Genomic DNA, 15,686 nt, shown 5'->3' with positions numbered 1-15,686 from the left:
TGACCCATGGAATGGGGTTATGTTCGTTATATAAAGCTACGGGGAAGAGACATTTCTCTCTTTTTCTGGAAGTCTTTAAAGCAAAAGTGCCAGCTACTCTCCTGTATGGAATTGAATTACTGGAAATGAAATATTGGGGATTCCTCCAAAAAATGGAAGGACGGGTGCTTCGGAAAATTATGTCCCTAAGCAATGCATGTTCTACATCTTCATGCAGACTAGAACTTGGACTTCGCAGCTGTTGGACACAGGCATTGGTGGCATTAGTAAGATGGGTAGCATGCTTGGCTAGAGGAAAACCAGGTACATTAAGAGAGCTTGTAAAAAAGGAATTACTGGGTAATCTTAATGATTTTTCCTCTTTATTAAAAAATTTTAGGAAAGCCGTGGCACTGTTGGAGGTGGATGAGGATACCCTATTCTCACTTTCTCCTTCTGAGCTTAAAATTTCGCTAAAAAAGGCCTCGTGGGAGCTATGTTATAGGTTGGATACCCTTGCCCAACCCAAATTATATAATAGGGAACCTTTGTTGGAGACATACTCCCCCAAGCTGACCCAACAATATTTGACTTGGAATGTTCCCCATGGAGTGCGTAGGTTATGGTATCTCCTACGACATGATCTACTCCCACTTAACTCACTCCTAGCAAAATGGCACGGAAGCTCCCCGATATGTAATTTTTGTAATGTCACTGTTCAAGATCGTAACCACGTCTTGTTTGTTTGCCCTGCCCTACGTTCTCTGCGACTTAAATGGATTAAGCCTATTTGTCTACAATTGGGAATCTTAAATGCTAAATTGTTTATACATGCCCTTTACTGCCCTCCTAATGAATTGTTTTGTTGTAGGATTTTTAAATATTTTAAAGGGTTCTTAAATATTTATTAGGTTGCTGTAATGATGCCGTGGCTCACTTTAAAACTGATAAATCCTTGTGCTTTGTCCTGTATTATTGATTATGCAAGCTCATATATTCATTTTATTTGTCATTATTGTACTATGTAATGTCTATTTCTTTTTTATGTGGCCCTCATTGAGAGCCAAAACATAATAAAACTTGACTTGACTTGGAGAAGTTTTAAAACACTGATTAATGACAAATGTAGATCCCAAATTAGCTCGGTGGGCTCAATCATGAATTTTGCAAAAAGATTAGGCCGCTGGTCACCAAAGGAAATCATGCACTTGTACACCTCAGTATGCTGTGCTAGGACCTTGTATGGAAGCGAGGTATGGGGTTTTAGAGACATCTCGTTGCTCCAAACCAAGGAAAACAAATTCCTGAGAAGGGTTCTGCAGGTACCACAAATCACGCCTTCCCATATTGTTCACGAGGGTTAGGCCTCTCTAATATTAGCGACAGGTTAAGACTCAAACCCATACCTTGTTGGATTAAAATGTGGACGAACCCTGAGGCCACACTAAGCAGGCAAATACTAACGGACTGTATTGCCCTGGATAGGGGACTAACGATACCTTGGCTTAAATATGTAATGGATACCCTGAAAGGGGTGGGCTATGCTAAGTATTTTGATGAACCTGTTAAACTCAGACCTAAAGATAAGGGTATCATAAAGATGGAATTCATAAGGCAAACAGCTTCGGAAAGGGAGGACAGAGAACTGATGAATTCCTCGGTGAGAGCCCACTTGCTAACCAAATCAACCCCAAGAATGGAATTTTACCTGTCCAACACGTAGAATAAACACAACAGATTCTTAATGACCAGATTCAGGTTGAATCTCCTGCACCATATTTTATCAGTTCCAGTAGGGTACACACCAGACATCTACATAAAGGGACCGTGCGGCTGCGACCAGTGGTCTCCGCAGGACACTCTTCATTTTGTTTTAATATGCCCCTTTTAAGCGTACCCCAGGACATTGCCAGATTCAACCAGGTAAAGGTGGCACTACTGTTTTTGAAACTGTCAGTAGATCCTCTAACATTGTTTAGTATGGTAAACTTCTTGAGATCGGCTGTGAGACTGAGGAACACTAGAGGTGATGAATAACTGTCCTTCATCATCTCTTGTGATAGAAGGGTTGGCTTCACTAAATGGCCCAGGATTCTGTTATTATTGTACAAATCATTCTTAACCGGACTTTTAAGACATGAAATAGCTTTATTGATTACATATACCCCCATTTTATCATGTAACTTTTACCAGTTGTAATGCCTTTCTTTTTTATAATAATGCACTTTGTATGGTATTGTTTTTATACCGAATAAAGTATTCTTGAAATTGAAACTGAAATACTAACTGGGGGAAACACACAATTCTTCCCTCCGTTAGAAAATGCTTACCTCTTCCCTCCCCTGCTTCACCCGTCCCCCCCCAAACCAACCACATTCATATATCTACCACCTGCTTAAAACAAGTGGTAAATAAAAGCAGAAAAACACTATGAAATAGTGAATGGCATGTGGTTTGACAGGCAGAAGAATCTTTTCCTCGTGGCAACTCCCCAGTACATGGCGTCAAACTTGTAACTGCACGTTACTAGAATAAATCTACCACAAAACAATTACATGAGATTTTTCTGCCACCCCAGTACTGTGCAACTTCTAACAAGGGACTATAAGAGATCTTGGACCGGTCCTGTGACCTGGAGGGTCACATCAAGTGTGCCCTCATTTAAGGCAGAGGACTGTCATGGGTTTAACAGCTAGAGTGGGGATGGCAATGCACCCTGTTGTAAGGACCAATAGCCTGATTAGATCTTTGCATCATGGTCAGTGGAGTGGCTTTCTACTGACACACCCATGTAATGCTCCATTTCTATACCTGTGCCCAGACTTTGCAATAACATCAAGTGCATGTTTAGGGTGTTGGTGTGCGTAGCATAAATGCAATGTGAGAGTGGGACAGATTAGAATGCATCTCCTGCCTGCCAGTTGTGTATACAAGAGGGACCATCTATCCCTCATTTATACCAGAGTTCAAAGTCCTCTGTTACCAAGGAATAATGTGCTCTACAAAGTACGCAGGTGCCTGCTGTGGCACCAGGGATGGTGTCAGCCTGACAGTCTATCTAAATTGAATGGACATCACCTGTAGGCTGAATTACTTAATGGAAAAGCTGTGTACCTGTCCTGAAGAGCCTAGAAGTCTGCCTAGAAGCCTGCCTGTCTGGTAAGAAAGGGAAGGGAGTTTGACTATCCATCAGGAGGACAAGGCTGTCCTGGAAAAAGCAAGGTCCGACACATCCTCGTTATTTGTAGGGCGGGCCGGAAAGCCATCCAGCAAGACCAGCTAGTCTGAGGGATGCCAAGACTCTCCCAACAGTTCAAGGCAGAAAATAAAACTCTACGACAACATGATTGTTGAGGCCCAGTAGGACGATTGTGTGCTGCCAACAGGCCCATTCAAGGTTGCATTTGCCAAATTCCTAACACAACAAAGTCTGAATATACTGACTTCTTGGAGAGCCAGTGTTGGGCTTTTAGCTGCTGAATTTCTGACCACTCTGTGTCAGAGGTCCATGAGGGACTACAACTACTCCAGTGTCGAACACCCTGTCTGAGCTTATGCCTGTGGTCCAGCCGGCCAGAATGTGGGCTCAATTGCTGATGGTCAGGCCTCCAGACGGGGCTGCACTTACAGACAGGCCAGGTGTGACTGCTACCTTGGGACTGCTGATCTTCAGGCAACTGCAAAGAAAAGAGAGTGGGTGCCCTACTAAATGCAGCACTATATCCAGGACAAAAGCGCTCCACAAAACCTGCTGGTGGGTCACTGCTCTCGCGAGTCTTCGGAGGTGCCATTCAAATGTCGGGAAACAGGAAAGAGACCCAGACAAGACTGACTCATCCTGTGAAAGGGTAAGACACTTACGACAGAGCATACACGCATTGGGGGTAACTGGAGTGACAGAACTGACCCTATACTATATTCATGATACTCCTAAATGCCCCTAGAGCGCAAGAGGGTATCAGAACTGGACGCACCTGTCTGCAGCACATGGTAGTCTGGCATGCCTGCACTATCTTTTCACCCGGACAGTCCATAAAGAAGACTTTAGGGCCGCTACGCACATAGCAGCCGCTGCGATCGTCCGCTGCGCGGTCGAGAGTGTGATGTCATTTTATGCTGTCTGGAGGTGGGATCGTCCAGCCAAATTCACCGTCACCCAGCACCTTCCCTAAGATGGCGGCAAAACTATCAATCAGTTTCCCCTCCCAGCGCCTGATCGGCTGCAGAGGGCAAGGCCACTAAATTAAATGGGTATGGGTAAGTGGGATATGCAAAATGAGCCATGTGAGCTGCTCCCGGCTTCCGCCTCAGGAGACAAGCGCTCTGTCAATGAAATGCGCTGCTGAGGAGGCGCCTTAAGTACTGACTGGGGGTGGAATCGTCTGGCCAAATGCACCGTCACCCAGCACCTTCCCTAAGATGGCGGCAAAACTAGCAACTAGCATAATGATGGATTCAACCCAGATCTCTTGACTTGGGGTGAATGTTTTGATTTGTTCTGCATTCCGTCCATCAATTGTGTGTCTTTTGCTCTATTATCATTGCAGCACATAAATTCTATACAAGAATTCCGATGGTTCAATTAATAGTGAAACTGCTAATGATATGTTATTTTGATTTGATATCGTACCCAAGTTACCCCTAAGCAGAAACTACTTTAAGGAGAAATTTAGGATTGGTACGTAGAACCACTCTGTCTTTGTGAAGTTGAAAGAAAGGCTCTTGTATAGGTAATGCCTGAAGTTCATCAACTCTCCTTAGTGAGGTTATCGTTATGGGGAAAGCAACTTTCCATGATAGGAATTGTAACGGACATTTGTGCATTGGTTAAAAAGTCGGGCCCATTAGCCTTGGAAGAACTATGTTTAAGTTCCACTCTGGAGCAGGGGGAATACATGGCGGTATAACCCTTTTTAATCCTTCCATGAAGGCTTTAATCACTGGTACTCTGAAGAGAGATAGGTGTTGTCTATTTTGCAAGTATGCAGTTACGACTCCCAGGTGTAAACAAATGGATGTGTAAGTTAATCCACGTTGCTGTAAATGCAACAGTTAACAAATGATTCTGCACAAACGCATCAAGATGATTGATATTGTTGTTGTTACAATAGGCAACAAAACGTTTCCATTTGCTGCATAACATGCTCTAGTACTGGCTTCCAAGCTTCCTTGAGAATATTCATCCAGTCTGGTTGTAGTTGTAAATAACCAAACTCTATCACTTCAGGAGCCAAATCGCTAGGTTGAGTTCTCTGGGAATTGGATGCCTGATTTCTCCATGGCTCTGAGTGAGGAGACAAGGTGTGAGATGTAGCTTTTGATGTGGAACCACTGAGAGTTCTAAGGATGAGAGTACCAAGGTTGACAAGAATATGTGGGGGCTATTAAGATCAATGTGAGGGACGTTTGTCTGAGTGTCCGAACCAGTAATGGAATTAGCAGGAGAGGCGGAAAAGGGTAAGCAAATATCCCTGACCAAATCATCCATAGGGCATTGCCTTTGGATGCTGGGTGTGGGAACCTGGATGCAGAGTTTGGGCCTTTTGCGTTGTTCACTGGAAAACCTCAGTTTTGAAAGTAGGGAAGAAGAACTTGGGAATGAAGTTTGTGAGAAGTTAGCCTTGTTGTGTTCTATCTAGGACCCCGATCAATATTGTGACCTCATGCCCCTATACGGCTATAATCAATACATATCCCTATAATGGCATAAACAATCAGAGCCATATTTCAGTAACTCGCCTCTGCAGTCCATGACAGTCCATGACACAGCAGAAGCCACTTCCTTAGATTCCTAGATAGCACACCGAGTTCTTTCGACATACCAAACCCCCAGCAACCTGGGAAAGCCCCGCTTGCTTTGTTTTGATTAGTAATAGAACTCCTGCGAGCACTGTAAGAACGACCAGTTCTTAATGACATCTTTATTGACGTCTTATGTTCAAAAACTTACGTTAAACTCTGCACCTTTCAGGTATAAATATACCAAAGTTGCCTTAAGCAAGCACACGGTGGTGGTGAATACTGGAGCAGAACAGCTGTCCCTTGCAGAGCCCAGCAGATGCGAGAAGCCCACGGACGCTGCCCCTCCTCCTCCTTGACGCGCTGAGAAAGACGCTGTCTTTTCTCCTGCCGAGAAAATCCAGCTCCGGCGTTTCCAGCCTTCCCTTGCGGGTAACTGGGATATCGGGTCCTGAGAGGAGATACCAGACCTCCTGCATTCTATTCCAGAGGTACGGTGCTGACTAAACCCTTAGAGAGAATTCTTGAAACAAACTCTTGGCAAAACCAACTTAACTTAAACTGCTACTTACTTACTCCCTCCCATGTATTAGGCTTAGGTCAGGTACAGAGGGGTAGGCATAGTTAGAAGCACCAGTTGAGGTCGTTAGCTAATGTATATATGAATGTATATATATTTTATTCATTTTAACCATCTTATGGCTGAGAAACCATATCAATGCTTTTACAGTATTATTTCGTAATACTCCTTTTACTGAACGCACTTTTCATAATAACAAGTTTTGCAATTGTGGCAATTCATTTCTCTTGCATGAGAAGGAAGACTGCTGAATAAATAATATATTTTATTGAAAAACGCCCGTCTCTCTATTCTCTGCATCCTGGTGAAAGTAAAATCTGCACAACTGACTGAGTGAAATAGCTGTCTATTGTTTCACACGACTCTAGAGATTGACTCTTATTCTGAGGAGCAAAGTTGTCATGTTTATGCGGTTGTCGGAAGCTGAATCCCTTCTTGTCTGAGCCAGGGAAGCTGATCACTTCCTATTCAGTCAAGAAAGTTTCCAGTGACCTCTGAGCTAGCTGGCGCAAACCTAAATTAAGTCTAACATAGTCAGTAGAGACCTAGAAGACCGCAGTCCTACGTCTACACTGCTGTTTATGTTATTCCAATGCGCAGGGCCTATAGGGAAAATAGGAACTACACTACATGGCGCCCAACGCTTGGTAAGGCGATAAAACTAACGCAAGACGTTAGAGTAACTCAGTCGTGCTTTTTCACACAGACCCTTTCTCCTGTAAATACTCAAATAGACGTCTGGAGTGGGTGAAAGGTTAAAATCCACCGGAACTTAGTAGGAAGAGATTCCTATGTAAAGTTTCTGGTTTAGTAAACGTTGAAGGATACAGTGTTCCAAGATATTGTGCACCTAATCTTTGTTTCCTTGGAAACCTGCTCTGCAAACCTTCATTAATACAATGCAAGAAAATGGCAATAACAACGGAACCAATGAAGTCGCAGTAGGCGCGAATCAACAGGGTCCCGATGTTACAGGGATTAATGAACCGGGTGCGATTATCATCCCGGCAAACATAAGAAAATCTATAACTTCAAAACTTATAGAAAACGGACAGACATCACAAGGTGGTACAGTCATTTTCGTGATAGAGGCACACGAATATCGGCAGACAGAGGTATTCTATTCTTGGATAAACTTTCCAGCGGCAACCGCTACAACACACGAGTTTCACTATTACAAAATAGAGGAACCACCGGAAGAGTACGCTCCTTTCGGGGAGATTGAAATCCCATTAAAATACCAAGAGCATCTGCTCTGGTTTAAAGGCGCCCTAAAACATAATGATCACATCACCAGGCTCGGTCCACTAGGTAGACCAGGAGCAACGTGGCCGGTTCTAGCCTGCTACACACCACATCCAGACATTGAAAAAATGTCAAGAGAAGAACTTTTAGCACAGCTAAAATTACTGATTAAAATACATAGACAGTTAGTCCAATATGTAATGCGGACTGCAACAGTCCAAACAGCTGTTAATGTTCCACAGCTGACCCCTCATCAGGGGAACACAAATAAAATTACACCACAAAACATACAATCATGTCTTGGAAAAACTCCCGCAAAACGGGAACAAATTCCTTTCTGGTTAGCACAGAAAATTACTCAAATAGAGGCAGTATTTCCGAATACTACCCCTATTGAGAAACACAGAATTCTGACTATCTGCCTTCTGATGGGGGTCGCACCACATGTGGAGGACTGTGACACTTGGGGTACAGTCTTTGCTTCCATTTACACAAAAACACATGGTGTTCCGTCCATGGCGGTAATACCGGATGTGCTAAAACAAATTCAGAATGAATACGGTCCAGAACCTGCTTTAACTCTTGGTATGAAATTACTGAAAGACTTCAAGCAGGTCTCGGCTATATTACTAGCCAATATTAAAAGGAGAAGCAGCATCTGTGGCGATCCGCCAGAAATTGAAAGAAACAGATATAACAGATCAACCAATTGAGCTTGCCAGAATCATAGAAAAATGCTATGAAGAATTAGGTAGAGATAGTTTGGGTGGGAAACCAGTAAAACCCCAACTACTCGAAAATCCTGAAAAATTATTTATTCAAAATAATCTAAACACTCCTAAAAAGAGCTGGGATGGAAATAAACAATCCACTCTCAAAGAAAAAGTTTTCCAGTCCAGAGGAAGGTCTCCTCGACGGAGGGAAAGAACTCCGACTCGAGAACACCAGTCTCCCCAGAGGGAGCACTCTGAGAAAAGATATAACCTTAGAAATAGGGATAACTTGAAAAAGCCTGATAGATATCAAAGTATTGATACACGTCCCTCTCGATCTTTTTCGCAGAAATCGGAATGAAGAGGACGGTCAGACCCAAGGGAAGAGCACACCAAGTCCAAAGACAAGGAACCTGCTCAAAGTATAAAATTACAATTCCCAAGGAAGAAGGTAGCCAGTATTAGAGTAATCGAACATGCCGAGAATACTGAGGACACAGCTGAAAAACGGAGAGTGGGCACAGACAATGCTAGACAGTGCAGCAGAAATCACCATAGCTCGCAAGATCCTGATGAGTCATCTGGAGACAGTGGACACGAATGAATACATTCAGGTAGAAACTGCAGACACCAGAGTTAGCGAACTTCATAAGATATACGAAATAACACTGCGTATAGAGGGAGATAAGACTAGAAGAATAAGGGGTCTATTTTGGGATAACCTCTCAAAAGGCTATGATATCCTGTTAGCCGAGAAAGATTGGCCCCAGAGTTTGTCAGGGAGTGCCCTCATGGCGAAGAAATGATTATGCCTGCCTTCTCAAATCACATTCCAATTCACACTAAATATATATATGCAAGGAAATGGGCAGTAGCCCAGGCACCAGCATTATGCAAAAATCATGTAGGATGGGATGAGGACTCTCCTCCTCACAAAATCCAGTTAAAAAGTCAACCGACTGCACAAAGGCAGTACCCAATTAAGCAAGAAGCTAAAAAACAGATCAGGGAGATTTTAGATCAACTTGAATACCAAGGGGTAATTGAAACATGCACCTCTCAAATGAACAATCCTTTGTTTCCTGTCTCCAAACCAGACGATTCATATTGTCTAGTCTTGGACTACAGACACCTTAACTCATGTTGCAAAACATTTGCAGTGCAAAATTCCCACAGTGCGGCACTAATGAATAACATAGTTCGCAAAAAATACAAAACGACATTAGACATATCTAATGGGTTCTTTTGCCAAAACATTGCACCAGAAAGCAGATACTTGACCGCTTTCTCAATAATGGGGTCACAGAAAAATTTCTGTAGGCTCCCACAGGGATTTAAGAACAGCCCAGGACTATTCTCAGCCAGAGTAACAGAGTTACTACAAATCTATGATGATGAGGCATTATCTTATGTCGATGATATCTATCTCACAGACGACGACTTGGATACTCACTTGAAAAGGGTGAACACCATAATACTTGGGTTCGCATCAGAGGGTTACAAATTCAACTTTAAAAAGTCGAGAATTGCCCATCTAACAGTCTTATTCTTAGGATACGAATTATCAAGTGAAGGAAAAAGCCTAGCGGACAACTTCTTAGAGAAGTGCGCTGTACTCCAAGCACCAAAAACGCTGAAGAACTTACAATCGATTCTAGGCTTCCTGAATTTCGGAAGAACTTACATTCTAAACTACGCAGAGAGGATTAAACCTCTCTACGAATTAATTAAACCTGATTTTAAACCAATCAACTGGACTCAAAAACACACGGAAATTTTGAGATCACTGCAAACAGACATGCTAGCGAAAACAAAATTAGAAACACGTGACAATACACGCAACCTTGTAATCCGAGTCATCCCAGGAAGATGCGGATTCACGTACCTGACCTCTAATGAGGGAGAAACGGTACCAATAGCTTACAAATCACATTTGTACACACAAGCAGAAAAAACATTCAGTCTCACAGAAAATACTGTAAAGGCAGTGCAAACTGCTATAGCGAAAGAACGAGCACTAGCACAAGGCAAAAGGATCACTGTTCTCACAGCAGAATCCAACTTCGAGGCACTATTCAGCCCAGTAAACCTGCCTACAGTGTCACTGGATCCGAAATGGATACAGTGGGAAAATTCTCTTGCTGCAGAAGACGTGAAATACTATTTCGCCCCGCACATGAAAAAACTGAATGATTTAAAATATGAAAAAGAATATCCTCTGCCAATCGAAATTCTCCCTCTAGAACAGTACTCCTGTATAATCTATACAGACAGATTTGTACAGCATTACAATGTAGAAGATAAATCCTACGATGCAGCCTGCGCGATTATTAAAGGTCGCTGGCTCTGCGGTAAATTCAGACCGAAAATAACAAAAACTGAATCACTGAGAAAATGTTCGGCTCAGCGAGCTGAAATCAGATCTTTAAAGATGGCTCTTGAAAATGCCGAACGTGAATCCTCGACACTAATCGTGTGCGATTCGCCTTTTTGCGTCAACTCCTACAATAATGATTTGCAGAGCTGGGTTCAAAATGATTACAAGGATGACACAGGTGCCACAATCAAGCATAAGATGCTTTGGAAACAAGTAGTTCTTTTGCAGAAAGAACTACAAAAGACTCACGTGATACACACTCTGAATCATTGACGTGATGGCGTTCATGTTGCAGGGAATTCATTGGCTAATACAGCCATAGCGGAAGCAAGTAAACCGGCTTCCGTAGCCACAAAAAAGCGTTCAGAAAAATACATAGACGGGGAAACCATGCTGGCAGTTAAAACGTCTTCAAAAGGCAACTGTGCAGCATTACCTGTGAACTATCCACTCAATTATGCAATTTTGCTCGAATCCCTGGAGTGGGGGATAGGGTAATTCCAAACACGAATCTGAGAAAGTTATTAATAGCAGACGCACACATGGGTGAAGGTCCAAGGCACAAACAGATGAAGGAATCTCTGACCGAATTACAATCAGTATACTGGTGGCCGGGGATGAGCCTGCACCATTATAAATTTGTAAAGAACTGCCCAGACTGCGACAGAGACCGCAGTAACGAGTCAAGCGGAGTAATGCCATGGCCATGTATGAAGGTAGCATAGAGCTATCTACACATGCAATCCAGCGTCCTATTCAATGTTCCCTCTAATTTTTTTCCTCTGTGTGCGGCAGTGTAGGGTCTCTGTACGCTGCAGCCATGGCTATGCGCACGAGGAACCAGACCGTGTGTGTGTGTGGGGCCTAATTTGAATGTCTCTTCTATACGAATTGATACTTTAAGCAGAATAAAGTCTGTACTTTTGCAGACAACAGTGCCCATCACGTCATCAAAAGAAACGTGTGTATAAGAACCAGTTTTGGAATAGAAAGCAGGCCTATAGCCTGTGGAATCGCTGGGGCTACTCTAAACAACCAACGGTTAGGATGCAGGAGGACCACGGGAGACGCGTGCATGGCTAAACACAGCCGCAGGTTACCATTGACTTTCTATGGGAAACGAAGAAGTTACAAAGTTACAGATTATGGGCACACGGGAGTGAACTACGATGGAGCCCTTTTAGACTAGGACACTAGGAGAGTCAATACCCGCAGCAGCACCAGAGTACTCGAGTTACCTCACCCAGGGAAGCCGGGTGCATAGGTGTCTTTTCGCGTCGGGTTTCGTCGTCGATTCCAATGGAGAGCTGCGAAGAAGTGCAGAAGGCGACCAGAGGAAAAGTGTCCAGGTGGATCCAAGAGTGGATTGAAGATCTGAAGAACCTGAAAGCAGAAGGGACAGAGTCTGGGTCACTAGCCAGTGACCAGGAAGGAACCAGGCGATTTCGGGTGATTTCAGGTGAAGAAGTGAGGCTCGTCTCTGCAGCCACGAGGACCAGGAGGCGTCGACAATGACCAGGAGCTGGATTCGAGCTGTCCCACGAAGGATCTAGTGGACTGCGGTGTCGGTATCTGGATTGGACCCAACAAGCCTTGGCAAACGCAATCTACGCAGGAACTAGTTGGCAGTAGAGTTGACTTCTGGTTTTGAATATTTGCAGGATTTAAGGTACAGGGGTCACTACTGACTGGAGTTACTTAGCAGGATAATAGGTCTCAGGGAGCCAATACTGACTGAAGCTGGTTAGTATGATCACTAGTCCCAAGGTGCTACTAATGACTCAAGCTGGCTAGAATGATAACAGGTCCCAGGGGCCAGTACTAACAGGAGCTAACTAGTAGGCTTACATACAGGTCCAAGGGGCCACTACTGACTGGAGCCGGCTCAAAGAATAACAGGCCCAAGGGTGGTGGGGGTGCGAGTAGCACCAGTGACCGGAGTTGGCTAGAAGCATTGACGACCTTTGGTATTGATTAAATGCAGGATTCCAGGTCACAGGAGGCACTGCTGAATACGGCTGGATAGCAGCAGTGGTGGCCTCTAGGAAGAAGGAATTGAGAAAGCATAACTGGACATACTGGTTTCTTTAATACCGATAATTGTTTACACATCATACACATCACTGTCACAACGTGCATTGATATATTACATTACCAAATTACAATAGTCTGTTCGCCTTAATATGCCTGCAAAGTTACATGACTTTATTAGGGCCCAGAACCATTTTATTTAGTGATGTCCATCTGCACACTTTCCTGTATCTTGTAGTAAATTGAATATTGACAAACAGAAGTGTTATTTCCAGAAACAGTGAATTCTGCAGCTTGTCTGTGTATCTTTGATCTGCACCTCACGGACTCCTCACATTTCTCTTGAGAGAAGATCCTGCCTCCTACTCATTAGTGTCGTTTCAGTAACTGTTTCTATCACGTGTTCATGTTTCATTGATTTGTATTAGGAGAAAAGTGTATAAAAATACATGGGGAGCATTAGCATTATATACTCAAACTTGCTTTAGGGTGGATGCTCTCGTCCATTGCAAAGACAATTGTCACTTGTTAGTTTGCTTGGCCTTTTGCTATTTTTGCATTAAATGTATGATAGATTTGTTGGCCTCCCAGTGAGTTGTGTTTTATTTTACATAGCACAAGAGATGACGAGGAAAATGACAGTCCAGTAAACACATTCTTCATATAAATCAACTCACAGTATACTGTTCTGGAGGTTCAGTCCCACAGACATTATCTCTAACTGAACGCAGGCACTCTAGGAAGCATGTGCTTTTCAAACCAGTTGCCCTCTGATGCGGCGTGCTCGCTATTGGACAAGTCAATATGTCCTGAATTTTAGGAGGGTTGAGGTTCTTTAATTTCGACTCCATTTTACATTCAACTTCATTTTGTGTTGCCTTTACACAGGCTGCATGATTCCCGAAGTGTCTCTGCCCTTTGGACTGCAACGTGCTGAAAACCCCCTCCGTCCTTGTCTTGAAACCCATCTCAGACACCAGCCGACCTAAACTAATCCTTGTCTGGACCACCTAATTCCTGTATCAACTATCTGTTAGCCTTTAGTATTCTTCTCGTGCCGTGTCTTATCTTTTGGCCTTCGCTATTCTCTCCCTGTGTTTTCCTATTACACAACCTTCCCTTTGAAGCACGCAAACATGTTCTGCCATAACTGATTGAGCTCTAGGTGCTGTCATTGTTTGACTTATGGGACGGGCAAAAACACGACTCAAGGGGGACGTTCTGGTTACATGATGCCTTGTTTTGAATGTTTTCCTATTGGCTAATATTTGGCAGATCTTGCATGTCCATATTAGGCATTTTGCATGCTTGCAAAAGCTAGGACTGCCCCTTACTTTTCTGCTGAGTTTGTAATTCTCACATATATATAAGACCCCAGTGTTCTGTACTCTTTAGACTGCCTCATTTAGTTGCTAAGGCTTCTGTGTGACGTAGTCTCACTTATTTGAGTTTAATAAAGATGTTCTTTTTATATTCGAGCTTTTATGTCAGATTCTTCTTTGTATTAGTGAGACCCCTGAGAATGAAGTTTAATTTCTTCAATGTTACCGTATGTAGTGCACTCTGTTAGACAGCGCTCACCTGTGGTAGTAAGATGGTAATAGGCACCTTATCACTTATGCACGGTGCAGGGCTTTGAGTTACAGAGCTCCTCACGCTGTGGAGAAGATTAGGTCACATTTACCCATTTTCCCATATTTGGTCCTGATGAAATGCCAACAGATTGCTCCATGACTACACAGGGCATGAACAAAGTTGACCTGAAGTACAGACCCCAGCTTACCAGCAGGTCCATAGGTGATCAACACTTTCACACAGTGATAGGGGCCATTAGTTCCTCAATTTCTCTGCCACTGTTTTTAATCTCAACATGGACCAGGAAGATCACATGAACTATATTGTGGCAACTGGCCGATAGTTGATCTTATATTCAGACTTTCACCAATCTCACATCGTATGACACAACATCCTCTGTCCTACTATGCTCATCCGGCATACTTAATAAAAAATGTCCGACAAAGTGTGCTCTTGTGGTGCCGCCAGGCATTGTAGCGCCGGCCTGGTGAGGAGTATAGCCGAATGATGAAGCATGTCATCTTCAGGTGAGTGAACGCAACTTGCCTTAAAAGCACATGCTTCCTAGGGTGTCTGCGTTCAGTTACAGATAATGTCCCTGGGACTGAACCTCCGGAACAGTATACTGTGATTTGACTGTGTTTTATTTTAACAAATGTACATAGCAGATATTGGCGCTTGCTCGTTTCAACAAAAATGATCGGATACCTGCCTCGGAGCGCACTTCTTACAGACGAGTATGGGGGTATCATGTTGCTGCTACATCTCCTTACCTGTGCGAGTTATCGGGAAAGATGCAGGGGGCAGACCCAAACCAGCCACACGTGGAGATCAATGGCAAATACTGAAGAATTAACAGAGCTTCCAAGCTGGTGACCATTACTTATTTGACCTTGAAAATAAAAGACACGTTTTTAGTATTCTGGTGACTCATGACCATAAAAAACAAAGGTTATAAATTCAATATTGTGTCAAATACTTAAAAAATGGAACTGGATGTGCTGAATCGGATGTTGTCCGAGGTCATGTGTGAAACCTTCCACCACTATTGCTTATGGGACTTGTAGGTTTGTTTTTCTCATTAAAAGGAAGGGCTCTAAAGTCCCAGTGGTCAAAATCAGAGGCCTGACGGAGGACGAAGCATGACACTGCTCTGCTTAGCAGTGAGATGAATGACAGTTTTCCAGCCCTTCCATTCTTTGACCTACAGAGGCTCGTCGGCCATTCATATTTTTTTGCAACGACAAAGAAACGTTTATTGCAGTTTGTGTCACTAAATCGATAAAACCCCTGGGCGTGTTTTATTAACTAATGACAAACATGAACAATCAAGAACATGAGTTTCTGGAAAACTATCAAGCACCCAATCAGAATCAGCCGCCCTTCACACCCAGGAATTCTTGACGCTTTGGAGAGGATGAATTGCACGTGGTACAAGAGGAACACT

At 43.4% G+C, this 15,686-nt stretch overlaps 1 long non-coding RNA gene across 1 annotated transcript in view; it reads right to left on the bottom strand.

Moving 5' to 3' along the window:
* The window catches only part of LOC147672508 (uncharacterized), a 44,086-nt gene that overhangs the window by 22,778 nt on the left and 5,622 nt on the right, over positions 1–15,686 (bottom strand). Inside the window, exon 2 of the long non-coding RNA XR_015303511.1 lies at positions 15,013–15,131. This is a non-coding gene — a long non-coding RNA (uncharacterized LOC147672508). The remainder of the gene's footprint in view (positions 1–15,012; positions 15,132–15,686) is intronic.

This window comes from Lissotriton vulgaris, unplaced genomic scaffold, assembly GCF_964263255.1.
Source record: "Lissotriton vulgaris unplaced genomic scaffold, aLisVul1.2 SCAFFOLD_1359, whole genome shotgun sequence".
NCBI classification, from domain to species: domain Eukaryota; kingdom Metazoa; phylum Chordata; class Amphibia; order Caudata; family Salamandridae; genus Lissotriton; species Lissotriton vulgaris.
Note: the sequence above shows the minus strand (reverse complement) of the source record. Positions and strands in the feature narration are given on the sequence as shown.